Consider the following 15584-nt stretch of genomic DNA (forward strand, 5'->3'; position numbering starts at 1 on the left):
AACCAGTAGTGAAAAAACTTGAATCCTACCACTGGGGTAGGTTTCAGTTATATACTAATGCTACTTTTTATTAATATTTATAATACTTTTCTTAGTAATTTCTTCTTAGCTTATTCATTCTCACTGCAGATAGAGCTGAAAAAGAGAAATAGGCCATATACAATAGATGTTTTCCCATGAACAGAACTGATGTCAGATCACTGTATCTCCACTGGCTATGAGCTCTCCAGTTTCCCAAATTCAGAATGGAGATAAGCAAGCATGAAGGATAGTCATGCCATCATGGGCACCGTGAAATAATTTCCAGGGAAGGTCAGCTGGCCCTGGTTTTCCTAGCTTTTCGGTAAACATGGTTGCTAACTAAACCTACCATTAATTTATTTTACTATAATTCAAGTTTTGCTTTGCAACTTTTATCTGTTCAATACAATTTTATTATAGTACATGGTTTGCTCTTTTTACAGCCTAGATTCTGAAGGCTGGGAAAACATGGATTTCCTGCCAAACTCATGCAGTGGTCTATCTGTGGTATGAAATGCAGTAAATAAATTCTATGACTTTGCTTCTCCCTTTCAGTTAGAGCAATAAGGAGGAGAGCTAACAGTGAAGCTAACAAGACCATGAAAAGGGAGAACAAGCACATTTTAATAGCCCTGTGGAGTTCAAAGGCAAACAGGGCAATCTTTCAGGTTTATGGCTTCTGGATGTTCCTGGTAGCAGTCCAGGACACATTGGGAAAAGTGATGGGATACTATTACAAAATAGGAAATAATTTGAAAAATGTGAACATAAATTGCATAAAGTTTTCCATCTTGTTCTCCGAACTTCACGAAATGCAGTTAATTCCTAGGTTACAGGTCCATATCTGTACTCACACCCATATTATTTCCCCCCAAATCTCTATTGCAGACAGTAAAACTGGGCAAAACAGGGTTGCAACTGCAAAAGAGTTCCAGTCTACAAGCAGGATATGCAAAAAGTAATTTGGTTGCAGGAAAGGGAAAAGTGAGTTTGCATATTCATTGCTGGCAAAAACAAGCCTGTAACACTTTTGTCTTTCATGTTGCTAAAACATTTTAGGCTTGTTTTCTGACTATTGTGATTCAGAGAGTGAAAGGAAAATCCATCTTGAAATAATTATTATTTGTGAAAAAGTTAGTGTATTGCTTCCTGGAATAATCATTACTTGTTTTGCCCATTACTTTGTTTACAATAAATAAATATAGCAGTCTGGAAAAAAAAATAACGTGACCTGGAAAATTGTCCCATCATTTCCTAGTTTGGAAAACCTGGGGACAGTATTCATTTTAAAAGGTTTTCGGCTTCCATAAGGGAGCAGGATAGCATGTGGCTGTTCTTTTCCATTCAGCTGAAGAAAGGGCATCAAATCAGACCCAAACTAATGGCTTTCCATACTCTTATTTTCTTGACAATACCTGTCAGCTCCAATAGTATAGTGATAATATTGACATGAATCAAGGGAACCACTGGAGATTGGGAAAACAATAGATTTCTTTCCGCTGGGTGAACATTTCTACCTCTTTACAATTTGAAACAGTAAGCCACAGCACCCTGTGGTGCACAAAGCTCTGTGCAATGCTTATTCACTCGAGATACAATAAAATGGTTCAGGTGATACCTTTTAAGATTGGATCAACTATGTTGGTATAGTATTGACTCACATAGAACTCTTTTTTCAGTCTTGTGCAACTTGAAATCTCGTTATTCTGTTTGTTTGTACATTCAGTGAAGCCCAATACAATGCAGTTGATTCTTTTTTTCCATTTTAACCTCATACTAGCACTGTGAAGTTAATTGCAGTTTGTGGCACAGTGCAATTCATTGGCCTTGATGGCTAAATTAAGGTTTGAATTCTAAGAGTTACTGTTCTGTGTGCATGTTAAATATACATAATATTTCATCTAATTCCCACTTGCTCTCGCTCTCTTAAGCATTGACAAACTTTCCTTTAATTTATTTTCATTTTTGTTTTGAGGAAATGGATTAGCCACTCCACCCAATACATCTAAGGTAGCAATGTATCAGCAACATAACATACCTAACTGGAAAGAGAGATCTAATTTATTAATTCTGAAAGCTTGACTAAAACTTAGTTAAAAAGAGAGGTAATGCTGTGAGAATATCTTCAAGGATCAGGATAGGTAAACCATTTTGGAGAAAAGATTCTCAGAAATTAACACCCAACAAAAAGTCCTCCAGTTCTTATCAGTGTTGTCCACAGTCTTGTCCATCAGTCTTCACAGTGCTAGTATGAGGTTAAAGTAGGCAACAAGAATGTTGAGGACAGCTAGAATAAGTTAACTTGAGAGGTCTTTAGTGCTCTCTGAGTTTGGTTGTTTTCTTGCAGACATTTCATAACCAAAGGTGGTATTCAACCGGTTCGGACTGGTTCTAGCGGATCGGTTGTGAAAATTTTGATTGATTCAGAGAACCGGCAAATATCACCTCTGACTGGCCCTGCCCACCCATCCCCACTCTTACCTCTCCTATATTGTATTCTGTTGTTTATTAGCTCAGCTGATTCACGTGGCAGAGCAGATTGCCGTGCCTCAGCTGAGCTAAAAAACAGCACCAGCATTCATACAGAAGGCAGTCTCTGAGCCCTGTGCACAGCTCATCAGTGTTGATCCAGAGGGTAGTCTTTCAGCCCTGTGCATGTGCACGCAAAGCGCTCTCTCCAAACCAGTAGGTAATGGGTAATGAAACATTTGCAAAAAAAAAAAAAAACCAAGCTCAGAGAGCACCAAAGACCCCTTCATTTCAATTTTGAGCTACAAATATTATCCTCTATTGGTACAAGTTAACTTTTCTAGCTGCCTCCATATTTACCTTGGATCTGAAGAAAATCCTCTTCTGTAGAGTCCTTCCACTGTCTCTCTCATTGTTCAGCTGCTTTTATTCACCAGATGCGTTTTGAGATGATGAGAGTATGGGATGGGAGAGGTAATCAGATTCATACAAAAGGGTCAGAGGCCAAAAAGGAGAGAATGAACAAGAGAATCTTCCAGCTGTCACAGTGATAAAGTTCCTTCCAGAGGCTTCTAATATAGCGGGACTTCTCCTTCTCTGTGAGTTATATCCAATATTTATCTATTTACTTACACTAACTTATATATAGTAGTTTATACAAGGTTTGGTAGATGTTGTTTTCTCACTGAAGACTCTTGGATCCAGTGTAGCTTTTCATGATCACAATAGGGAGTGAAACTATTTTTGGTAGCTTAATCTCTTGGGAGATCAGTTGGAGCACCATGGCAAATGTCAGAGAAAGAGAGAGAAGGAGAAGAGAAATTGTCAGACTTGAATATTCTTCTCTATTTTAGTGCCAAAAGTTCTACTTGAGCCATCTTCCCCATGAATTGTAGCAAAGATACATTGGATTCAGTCTTAAGTGTGTTGCCAGCTCAGTAGTTGCGTCATCAGGTCAACTTACTAGAAGCAAATTTGATTCAGGCATGTATATATTCTATTTCTCCCAAAGTAGAGATCATACAAGCTGGTATTTGCCCATATGTGTTTTGTCTAGATATTCCTAAATTGATGGCACCTGAAAAGTCAGGTAGACAATTGGTTGAGGCAAAGAAATGGCTTTAGACTATAGAGAGTAGAGATATCACTATTTTAAGCATTAAAAATACCTGCTTTTAAATCTTCAATGCTACTATTATAATCCTGATTCCAAAAGAAGTTTTAGTCAAATAGCAGAAAAGAAATTGGACTGCAGTGCTCTCCAACTATTTGATAAATTACGATTCCTGATACAGATCAAAGTGTTAAGTCCGCCATTAGAGGGCCTGAGGCAGGTATTTAGGAGTAATTATTCAGAATATTTTTCTTCTCTTACCCTGAAACTAGTCTGCACAATCCACTGCCTGAAAAGAATTAGCATCGTAACATGAAGTCACAATGACCTAATTGTTGTTCAGTTTTGACAGATAATCCAAAATATGATCTTGAAACTCGATGCTTCAGCTAGGCTCCATTGACATCAGAAACCCTCAGGGAAAGGCTTGTCACCATGACAATTAGAATGGAGAGATTCAACCCATTTTTAAGGGGTGGGGACCCTTCAGCTTTGTTTATGGCTTTCAAGCTCTGTTCCTTCCCGCATACACCATATAACCAGGGAGTGAGGTTGTTCGGGTGAGCTGGCAGCTCTACAGGATCATGTAAATGAATACAGTTACACAGGTGCTGACCGCATTCCTGTGATCTCATTCAGCAGTATGAGATAATTAACATGAGGTCAACAAGCTATCACTCTGCCTAGGCCTTTCCCTTGAGTACATAAACCATACAAACAGTGATGTAAGCCTGTTGCCAAGTGTATATGTGATCACTTATTGGGTTTTGATGTGGAGAGGCTTTGGAATTTATATTCCTCCTCCTTCTTCTTTTTAAAATCTCTCTTAAACTATCTCATCACAATCCATCTTGAAAAGGCTTTTGATTTGTTCAGTTACGGAACATGCTGCAGAGCACAAACGTGATGTTTGGAATTGAGAAAGCTGGTAGTTCTAAGTTTGGAAAGTGAATTTATCTGTGTTTTTTTTTAATTACTCTTTAAATCAAAGCTTAGAAATTTGATCCTCCATATGTAGCTAAATGTAAGCTTCCAATGAAAGGGGGAGGGGAGTATTGGAGTTACATTTCAGCTGTATCCGGAGGCCTACAGATTCGTGATTGCTCTTAAATTGAAATGTCTGTTTTTCATCCTACATGTTTTTAAAATATTGCTTCAGTGTCAATGAACATGTAGATCATAATATATACTTATTGTCTCTCTCCATTGATGCAAACATTTCAAACTGTTCTGTGGAGGAATTGTCTATTAAATCAAAATTTTGTTGCAGATGATACCACCGATATCAATTTACTAACAATTCAAATAATGTACTTTGATTTTCATGACATAAACTCAGTTTTACTGGATACTCCCTCCCTCAAATGGTCTGTTACACTGTGGTTTTACTATATTATAGTTCATATCATTAATTTGGTGGTTTGGCTAAATCCACTGACCCTTGATTGCAGGCAGCTTCGTATCTTTATTTTTGAGGTTATTATCACCCTGTGACATTCTGTTACTGAAAGATATACAGTTTGTGGATCTATTGTTTTGGATGTGTTTATTCTTCCTGTACTTCCTCTTGGTAGTATTCTTAAATATATACTAAAATAAAAAGTGCTTAAATAAATATTTTAAGTTGCACACTGCCAAAATGTCAAGGAATTATTTTCCGATAAATTGAAGTATTTAGTTAATCCAAAATGTATGACACACCATCAAAAACGAAGCAGGAATTGCCATCTTGTCTGCCGTGGCACTTGATAATTGAAAAAAAACCAGTTTAAATCCGCTCTCTTCTTGAGATTAGGGTATGCATTTTGACTATTATCTATATAGTGGGATAGCTACTTCAGTCAGAAGGACTTAGGGAAGAACAACAACTACAGGTAGTCCTCAACTTACGACCACAATTGAGCCCAAATTTTATGGTGCTAAGTGAGAAATTTGTTAAGTGAGTTTGCTCCATTTTATGACATTTCTCTTCACATTCGTTAAATGAATCACTACAGTTCTTAAATTAGTAACACGGTTGTTAAGTGAATCTGGCTTGCCCAGTGACTTTACTTGTCAGAAGTTTACAAAAAGGGATCGCATGACTCTGGGACACTGCAACTGTCATAAATGTGAGTCAGTTGTCAAGTTGTAAATTGTATGACCATGGGGATGCAATGGTCATAAGTGTGAAAAATGGTCATAATTCACTTTTTCATTGCTGTTGTAATTTTGAACGGTCACTAAATGAACTGTTGTAAGTCAAGGACTACCTGTATCTACTATTTTTATAATGTATTTCACTTTTACTTCTGCAAGAAGCTTAAGTAGCAATTCTATGTAAGTTTGCTTTCAAGAAAATCCTATTAAACATAGTGGAATTGTAATAGGCATAATAATAGCTATTGTATACTTTCTACCAAGGCATGATATAAATGTAAAAACAACCATAGTAAATCCATATAATAAGATGCCAATGGAAAATATCAGCTACCAACAAAGACTAACATATACTAAACAACTAAGGCAAGATAGTACAACAATCATATATATTTAAAACAATGTGCTTTGATTATGACTATCAAAAATAAAACAGGAATTAAACCTGACCCTGCTCGGATTAATAAGCAGGACTGTATCTCAGTTTTCAAAATACTCATTATTCTGGCTTGATTTTGAAACCCAGTTGTTTTGGGGGGAAAAGCACAACTCTGTAGTTTAATTTACCTTGTAATTTTTTGAGAAAGAAGCAAAGGAAGATTAAGATTCTTCTTTCCTTCCATGAAATAATGGAAGTGCAAAACAGTGTTAAATTCATACCTGTACAATGCAATAATTGTCATATGGATTCTATAAAATGCTTTTTTCTCAAAAAGAGCCCCTTAAAATCCAGCATTCATTGCTATATGAGTTGGTTTTTAGGGTAATGTTAAAAGCAGAATGAAACAGACATTTCCATTTACAGACTTCTCTTTAAAAATATGTTTTGAAATTCTTATCTTCAGAACAATTCTCAGTGTGTTCAGGAGTGTATTACTCTTTGACTGACTCATTTACTTGACCTCAAGCAAACCTAGTTATGCTTACACAAACTCTATGTTCTGTAAGAGAATCAGAACTAAAAAAGATGTTCCAGAATTTGATGATCTTAAATTTATGCAGTATTAAAAGGAGATATGAGTGAAAATAAGGACACTTATATGACTGAGTGCCCTTTACTGAGGCTGTGTCTGTAATTCTTCCATGTTTCACTCTTTTTAGCATTTAAACAGCTCTAGGGATATTTATTATCTTGTTTAGTTCTTGACCATGAGTAAAGCAAAGATTAATGTGATTTTAAATTGTACAAGTTTAAATGTTTTTGGAATAATTAGCTATATATAGCTTAATTAATATTTAGACAGTGTCCTTCTGTAATATATCGTCTTAACAAATATTTCTTGTAGCTAGCTACAGAAAGAACAGCCACATAGTTTTCAGAGGTGCACATCAGACAGTGCAACCTCTTATAACCTGGACATGGAGCTTAAGATTTGTAATCAGCAACAGTATGAGTTTCCTTCTTGAAATGAGTCCATACTATGAATTTAGGCAGGGAGTGGTTTTAACATGGGTTCACTTATTTACTCTGCATTTAAGTTGGTCAAAAAATGTTCTATGACCTTAGGCCAGGGGTAGTCAAGCTCGCATTGTCATGTTGTCATCATGTGATATATCACGACTTTCCCCCTTCACTAAAATAGGGGTAGGCATGGCCAGCGCATGACCAACTGGCCCACAGGCCACAAGTTTGACACCCCTGCCTTAGACATTTATTTGTGAATGTTGGTAAATCTTTTGAGTGAGCTTGAGACCTTGTGACTTCATGGATACCTCCCCAAACATATGGAAATGGTTAGTCATTGCCTACTTCTAAGATTTCTTGATTTTTCACTCTGGATATTCCTAGTGGTCTTCTGTTCAAACATCTTGTTGTTTTCCAAAAGCATATCTTCTGCCCTTTTCCTCTTTTGCATCAAGCTGATCATGACTTTATCCTACCTGCCTAGATATAAGGGAAAAAGGAATGTGGCATTTTTTGTCCTTTCCTCTCATACTATTTCCCTGTTGAACAATTCTGTACTGATTTTTAGCGTTACTACAGAAAATATATGTTTCTGTATATCTTTTTCTCAGCGAAGATAATCCAAAGGGAGCAATGAAAGTTGAGAACTCTTTCTTCTTTCACAATTACAGCCCTAGGAAATTGCTTTGTATAAAGCAAAAAGAATCTTTAAAAAAAACTTTAAATGCCAAAGTGAATCAAAATTGTAATCATCTGTCTGATAGGCATAAAATATACAGTGACATAGTTGGCGTCTTCCTTGCACCATTTCTAGATTTTCTTTGTGTAGGAAAATATTTGTGTGAATGGATATTCTCCAGCTTCTGATACCTATAGGGAGAATTCTTTCTGGATTTTACTCATTCTGTTCTTTATTGTTGCTTTTGATTTTTGGCTTCAAAATAGAAATAAAATTTCAGTTGTGCTGTCTCTCATATTCCTTTCATAAACAACTTAAATTATTTTCGTCCCATTCTATTTTTGTAAGTTCTCATATTTTTTAAAAAATCTAAATGAAATCCTTATGCATTAGCACTGGCCAATTTCAATGAGTCAGTAATTTTTATCATGAGATACTATCTATTTTTTACCATACCATACAGTTGATAAAGAGGCAGAATTCTTAAAAAGTAGAGTTGGTTCATAATTACAAATATGACCAAGTCGTTGCTGGGATTCACATCTAAAAACTGAATGTTCAGCTGGGATGAAGAAACTGCTAGATCTGTTTTCTTTCACATTTGAATATGTTAATTCTCAACTTACTCCTATTCCATATACTGATTTTTTTAAGGAGAATGATGAGGCTTTTCATTAAACAAATTAAGGCATGGCTGCTTATTTTTTTAGTTTTTAATGAAGTTGATCATGAGGTGCTATTGTTACAGGTATGGCAAAAGAATTCAGGATTTTTTTTCCAGAGAATAGGGATAGGTATATTGAAAGCACTCCTTAGGACCTTCCTAGCATACCTCGTACTTAAGAAGGGAGGCAAATTTAATAAATAAAAAATAATAATTTCCAACACAACCTTATAGCCATATCCTGAGTTCAATGCACAAGCATGGAGGTACCAATTAAAACAGAGTCTTTGACAATCCAGTAAGTCAGGCAAAAGGTTTTCCTTTGTGTAAGGTTGTGTATGTAGGTTGCTCTTCAGAAGGAACAACACGCGTGGGCAACTTTAGTTAAATTTATGTCTAAGATTGGTTCAAGTCCTAACTAAGGAGTTTAGAATTATTAAGACAGTGTCTTAAGAATACAGGCAGTTCAAGAAGGGTGGGATTTTGTAAAATTAGGCTGTTCAGGTCTGAAATTTCCACATTTTGAGAAAGTCCATTAGATGTTGCTCCAAGGGCTTCTAACCCAAATGGTATAGCAAAAGATTTGTTTTTCCAAACAGTCAACTTTGATCTGCAACTCACAATATTTTATAATTTTTTCCAATCGTATTTCTTCAATTCTAGCATCACAGAATAGCAACATAAGTGAACAGGCCACTTCTTTTCAATAACTGTTACAGTTCTGAAATGTTTCTGTGCCCTCCTCTACTGTGCATTTGATAAAATAGTTTTGTTGATGGTCAAGTTGAATATGTGGGGGAGAGGCAATAGAAATGAGGCTATAAGGTAATTTGTGATTTGGACATATCACATTGCATAAACCCAATTGTTGACTGTGTAGTAAACCATCACCGGCCAATCATTATTTCATATAAAGTATGAACCCAGCAAATATGTATAAGTCCTATGTACTCAGCTATAAAATAATGCTGATGAATGGAATTGGATGATTCTAGTGCTGTTTGTTAAAATTATTTACAAAATAAAATTATGTACCTCAACATCTTTAGGATGATTATGCTGTGTGCCTGTTTTTAATAAATAGAAGTAACTATCTCAAAGTAGTTGCACTGAAACCTGAATACTGCTAAGGATAATGCTTATCTAGAGTTTTCCTCATAAAGTCTATAAACCTTGGTTAGGAGGGGCAGCAGTTAACCCTGGTTTCCCCATCCCCCCACCCCGGGCTTTTCATAGTGCAGCTAGGTGCAACAAAATTCCTCCCATTAGTTTAAGTGTGAGGTTTTTCAAAAGTTGAATTCTTATGGGAAAGGAACAGGAAGGTGAAGTGGTGGACAAGGCCTGTCAGATGCAGCCATTTTGTGGGACCCTAGTTTCTCATGGTTACTTAAATAAATTTCAAGTATGATTCTCCGTGTCAGTTATCTCTTCTGCATTAACAGAACCCATTACTGTCAGATTGACTATCTTTTTGCTTTTCATAGCCAACACAATTCCAGAAAGCCATTTGTAACTTTGTTTTATTTATTGTAAGTACAAACAGATTTCTATTAAGTGAGCTCTGCTGAAGATTGGCCATTTCCTGTTTTGCTTCCTGGCTTTTTTTTTTTTTTGATGCCTCCAGTTTGGTTCTTGAGAACTGATTTCATAAGCATTTGTATATATTATATTCCATTAATCTGAAATAATTTATTAATTCTTCTGGCTTGCATCCTGTTCCCAGGTTCATGCTATTCAATGTCTGAACTGCAGTAGCATCAAATGATACTGTATACACATGACATGTAGAGTTGGAAAGTGTTGTCTTATTTCCTTTCTCCTCTTTTTTCCCTCTCTGTAGCAATCAATGAAAATACTCTGAAGGAGGAGAGCTGTGCAGGGAAGGGGGTCTGTCTAGACTTCCAAACAATTTCCCTTTCCTGACCGAGGCAGATCATATTTCCTTCCTAAGGAACATGGCTGTGAAGTCACCGTTTTGTTTTTGACCCTGGTCTTCCTGCAAATGTTTGAGTCAAACTCTGATTGTAAAGAATGATTCAAGGCACACAAACATTTCAAAGGTAAGTGAATGTATGTATTAAAAGATTTCCTCCTCTTTTCTTGGCATGTGTGAGAAAGAGGTTCCTTGGATTTAACAATGGGGAAGACAAATATTTTGAACTAATGCCTGCCTGATTTTAATAGCAAATTTAAGATTATGGCATCATTCAAACCCTTTACATTTTTTAAAACTTTGTAACTTGTGGCTCTTCCATACAGGAACTCTTTTCCAGCCTGGAATCATCTCCAGACTTCTGTGATTCCATGTCATTGGCTGTCTTTAGAATTAAGCCGATTTATTTCTGTTTCAGCTATAGTATGTTTGAAACTGCATTGAAACTACTATTTTCTTTGAATTGCTAGGATTTATGGGAAGTGTAATGGCTCCATTTGGAGGAATATTTGCCTCACAATGCCTCCAGTGCTAAGCTAGGAGTTCTTTCAATAGGAAAGGTAGCCTCAGTTCGCCTTCATAGGAAAAGCTTGGAAATGTATTGGGAGGTCATATGACCTCGCAAAATAAATGATGTGCTTAAGCACTTGCTTTGGCTTTCCTTTTGTGTGGTGTGGGAAGGAAGATATTTTTGTGACTTCAGTGGCTATTGGATTTTGAGGCAAGGCAATGGCTGAATTGGGTTCTTATTCCTTTTTCATCGGGTTTAGATAAGCACAAAAGAGAAAACAAGAGTGAATTGGTTTTTGTGAGGTTTGGGAATAAAAAACAATGGCAGGAGGAAGTGTGTTTTGGGTCATAAATAAGTTGTGATTAACATTTGCCTGTACTTTCAATAATAGAATAGTATAAATACATCTCTACAATGGCATAGCTCAGGGGTCCCCATCTCCCCGGCTGTGGCTCACTACCAGGCCGTTACCTATTCGGAACAGGGCCGTACGAACGGTGGGTGAGTGTGCGCGCACACAAGTGGCTGTTGCTCATGCACAAACCTCCCCTCACACAAACAATGGCTGCTTGCACTTGCTCACGAAGCCCCCTTCACACGAGCGGCGGGCAAACGCACCTGCAAATGGGACTGTGTGTGCTTGAACGCACCTGTTTGCCAGTTACAGGGAACTATCCCTCTCCACCTCCCAGCTGCCAAGCCAGAAAGGTTGGGGATTGCTGGAATAACTGCAAAAATATAACCATGGAAAATAATAAATTTGATGAAGGGGACATTTCACCCATTATCATCTGCAGCGTGATAACATAACTTGCTGAAATGTGCACAATATTTTCATCCTTAATTGTGGTATGATTACATTGATATTTGCCTTACAGAGCGAGTCCCAATGTTGTTAGAACCTAGATGAATGTTGATTGGTCTTTTTTTTTTCACAAAAAAGTGAAACTTGTGAGTCACCCAGCTGAAAAAAAGCAGTCTCAACCAAGCTGATATGAAGCAGCAAAATGGTGGATCCAGCTAATTTATTAGAATGTGAATATGATTCTTTGTGGGAGCTCATCTCTATCAAAATAAGCTTTTCATCTTAATTGCTTGCAGTAGGCTCACGCTCAGAAAAAAAATGGTAGGATAGAAAGAGCTTAGAATCAGTGTGTTTCCCCCAAACAATACTGTAATCATATGAACCTAAGCAGAACAATGAAATGAAAAGATGGTAAGGGAGCACCTGGCTATCTTGGATAAGCCTCTTGGATCAGGTCAGTTACCTCTGAGAGTCTTGAAGGAGCTTGCAGATGTCATCTCAAAGTCTTTCTATGACCTTTGATAAATCAGGGAGGATAGACAGAGTACCACAGGGCTGGAGAAGAATAATTATTGTTCTTTTCTTCAAAAAGGGAAGAACGTGAACCTGGGTAACTACAAATCATTCAGCTTGATGTTGATACAAGGCAAACCACTGGAACAGGTTATTAAACATTTGGTATGTGAACATTTAAGGAAAATGCATTGTTTGCAGAAACCAGCATAGATTTATCAAACATATTTCCTGCCAAACCAACTTGATCTCCTTTCTTGATAGAGTGCTCGGTTTAGTTGACTATGAAAATGCATTTGCATTCAGCAAAGTCTCCCATGAGATTCTAGAAGAGAAGATATCAGAGATTGTGAATTGAACCACACTGCCATTTATATCCAAGGAATGACTGCTGATTGCTCGGTATCAAGTGTGTGGCAAGTGTTAAGTGGCACCCAAAGAGTTGCATTTTGGGCCCTCTCTTGTTTAATACATTTTTAAATCACTTAGATAACGGCTAGAAAACATGATTATCAAATGTGCAAGTAATAGGGAGACAATGGTGATAGAAAATGTCTGAGGGAACTGTGTCAAAATTCAGGAGAAATTAGCTCATGAAAGCCTAGCACAGTTGTTATAATGCAGTTTACAGTCTGACACTGCCAACTGCCAGGAGTTTGATCCTGACCAGCTCAAGGTTGATTCAGCCTTCCATCCTTCTGAGGACAGTAAAATGAGGACCCAGATTGTTGGGGGCAAGAGGCTGACTCTGTAAACTGCTTAGAGAAGGCTGTAAAGCACCATGAAGTGGTATATAAGTCTAAGCACTGTTGCTATTGCTATTTTAGTAAAAGGTGTTAATTTAAAAAGTGCTAGCAGATGGACCCCTGATTTTTTTTAAATAAGTAGGAAGTTTGGGGCATTGGCTTAACAGAAGATATGGTTCTAGAGAGATATGATAACCATTATGTGAAAAATGGGACAGAGTTACTAAGAATTGTTCCATAAAACCAATCAAAAAATTCTGCATTTAGATTACAAAGAAGGAAATTTTAGCTGGTCATCAGGAAAAATGTCTAATGTTACTTGTTGTTCTGACATTGATTCTAGGGTTCTATGAAGCACTAATACTTTTTATTTAGACTATGTCTAATAATGTTTGCCAAATTCCGTTAATGATAGGAGACAGTGACCTACAATTCCAACATCTTAATAAGATTTATGGCAGAAAAGAGGTAAAATTCAATATTGCTGATGATACTATAACTAAAATTGGTGGCCATGTTTATTGGATTCGAGCTAAAGAGCAGGATAATAAATATAATTATATGCATAATTCTATAAGTCAAAAACTATACTGAAGGTTGGCAGACACATCCTCCTCCACAGCCTGGGTTTTTTTTTCTTTTAAATGTATAAATACTGTAATCTTTTTAACCTTGTCATCTGTCTTATTGGATAGGTCACATGATACTATATCTAATAATGTATATTTATTAATTAACCTTCTCCGTTCAACTGAGTGCAGAATCATTATTCTGCAACAGATGCCTTGGGAAGAAAATGGTTCTGAGTCCAATTCCAGAGAAGTATCTTTTGTGGCCAGTGATATTGAAGATCTTGAAGAGATACGGAAGAATTAACTTGGTTATACTCCTAAGTGCTGCTAAATTTCTTTGGATAGTGCTGCAGTTTTGACAAGTATCATTTCCACATGAGGAATTAATGAGACTGAATGTTACTAGCAAGTAGCATTGTTATGTAATAATTAATTACTGCCACTCATTAGTCACAGAAATTCAGATACATAATTTGGGGCAACACTTTTTGGTCTTTATTTTGATTTGACAGTTTTTACCATCAATCGCTTAAATATTTTATTTTCTCACAGAATCTTTATATTTTTAACTTTTAATACTGGGAAGCTGTAGCAATGCATTTTTTAAAGAATAAAATGCTTCATCAGAAATTAAAGGTATTAATTTTCCAATAATAATCAACAAAAATGTATTGCTAGATAAGAGAGCCAGTATTTGAGCTTTGAATTTGCATAATTTGCAGACTAAGTTATTAGAAACTGGATTTTGTATAACTTTCCTCTCCAAGAATCAGTATATCTTTTGTTCTGAATCAATATATCTTCTAAGGTTAGTATGTGGAAATAGAGCTTCATAATAACAGAAAGGTAGTTGTCGTACAATAGTCAAATATGTGTTTATCAAATATTATTTTTCTAGTTTTTCTGATAAAATTGAAACATAGAGCATTCATATTCTTTTAATAGTAATCAAAGTTTCCTCAAGACTCTAGGTAAATCAGGAATATAAAAGTGACCAACTTAATCATTGAGCTTAGTTTAAAGATCTATTATAGTTCAGATGGATTTCTAATGCTCAAAATGATTATCCAAAGAAGTCTGACAATAGTTCAGATATTGGAGGTAATTCTGGAGTGAATATGGTGAGATGAATGTACATGTAAGTGTGATATTGACTTGATCTAGATATTCAAGCATACAATCTGCGATCTGGGGTTGTTCTTTCATTATTTAAATGGACTGTACATACAACCATACAAGGATGCAGCAGGGCGGAACAAACAGAAAATACTGTGTAAGAAACACTAAAAATGTCTTCTTTCCTTGACCATAGGATGTTCAGTGTGATCCCTTTGGTAACAGTTTTAGGTAGTTAGTTCCATTTAAGTTGAATGAATTGAATCCCAGAGTCCCAGAGGGCATTGTAAAATAGTTTGGTAAAAGTTAGATTGCTTTTTTTCTACAGCTTTATTATTTAACATGGGATTTGGATAAGTAGGTTAATCAATCAGGACATTCATCTGTTCTTTTGTAGTCCTTTAATAGAATGTTAAAGTTGGTTTTAATAATTTATTATCTGTTGTTTAGATTTCAGAGTGATAAGAGCAATGGGTGGTAAAAATAATGAAGATGTCATTGGAACTCTCAATTATGAAGAAATTGTGCAGAAACATAGCAAATGAATAAATTCTCCCAGATAACAATCTATACTGCCAAATAAAGAAGAAAATAAAGGGGAACATTCTTAAAAGAATCTTAGCCTTTATTTTACTTATAATTTCTTAATATTTTTGCTTTTGCAATGGCTATATGACATTTACGCAAATTATTTTCATTGCTGTTCTCTGTAATGCCATATATAAAGTTATGACTTTTAAAAAACCCTTCTATCCTTAGGTAAAAATCTACTTGTTGTCTTTCGTGACTTGACATTTAGAATATTTCATTGGTGTGGGTAGATAGCTGGCAATTGCCTTGTTGTAGAGCAGCACCCATTGCTTCCACCAAACCCACTTCCTTCAGCTAAAGAGCCCA

The 15584-nt window shown here is 36.1% G+C and overlaps 1 protein-coding gene across 15 annotated transcripts in view; it reads left to right on the plus strand.

The window, feature by feature from the left end:
• LOC113435409 (uncharacterized) overlaps window positions 1–15584 on the plus strand; it is a 263948-nt gene that overhangs the window by 148863 nt on the left and 99501 nt on the right. For 8 of the 15 annotated variants that reach the window (XR_015743127.1, XR_015743126.1, XR_015743124.1 and 5 more), the window contains one exon: window positions 10332–10551. The exons of the other annotated variants lie outside the window; for them this stretch is intronic. The gene's annotated coding sequence lies outside the window, so the exon portion shown is untranslated. The remainder of the gene's footprint in view (window positions 1–10331; window positions 10552–15584) is intronic. 15 annotated transcript variants of the gene reach the window in all.

The sequence above is a fragment of the Pseudonaja textilis genome, chromosome 3, assembly GCF_049901715.1.
Source record: "Pseudonaja textilis isolate UNSWEBS1 chromosome 3, rPseTex1.2, whole genome shotgun sequence".
In the NCBI taxonomy this organism is placed as follows: domain Eukaryota; kingdom Metazoa; phylum Chordata; class Lepidosauria; order Squamata; family Elapidae; genus Pseudonaja; species Pseudonaja textilis.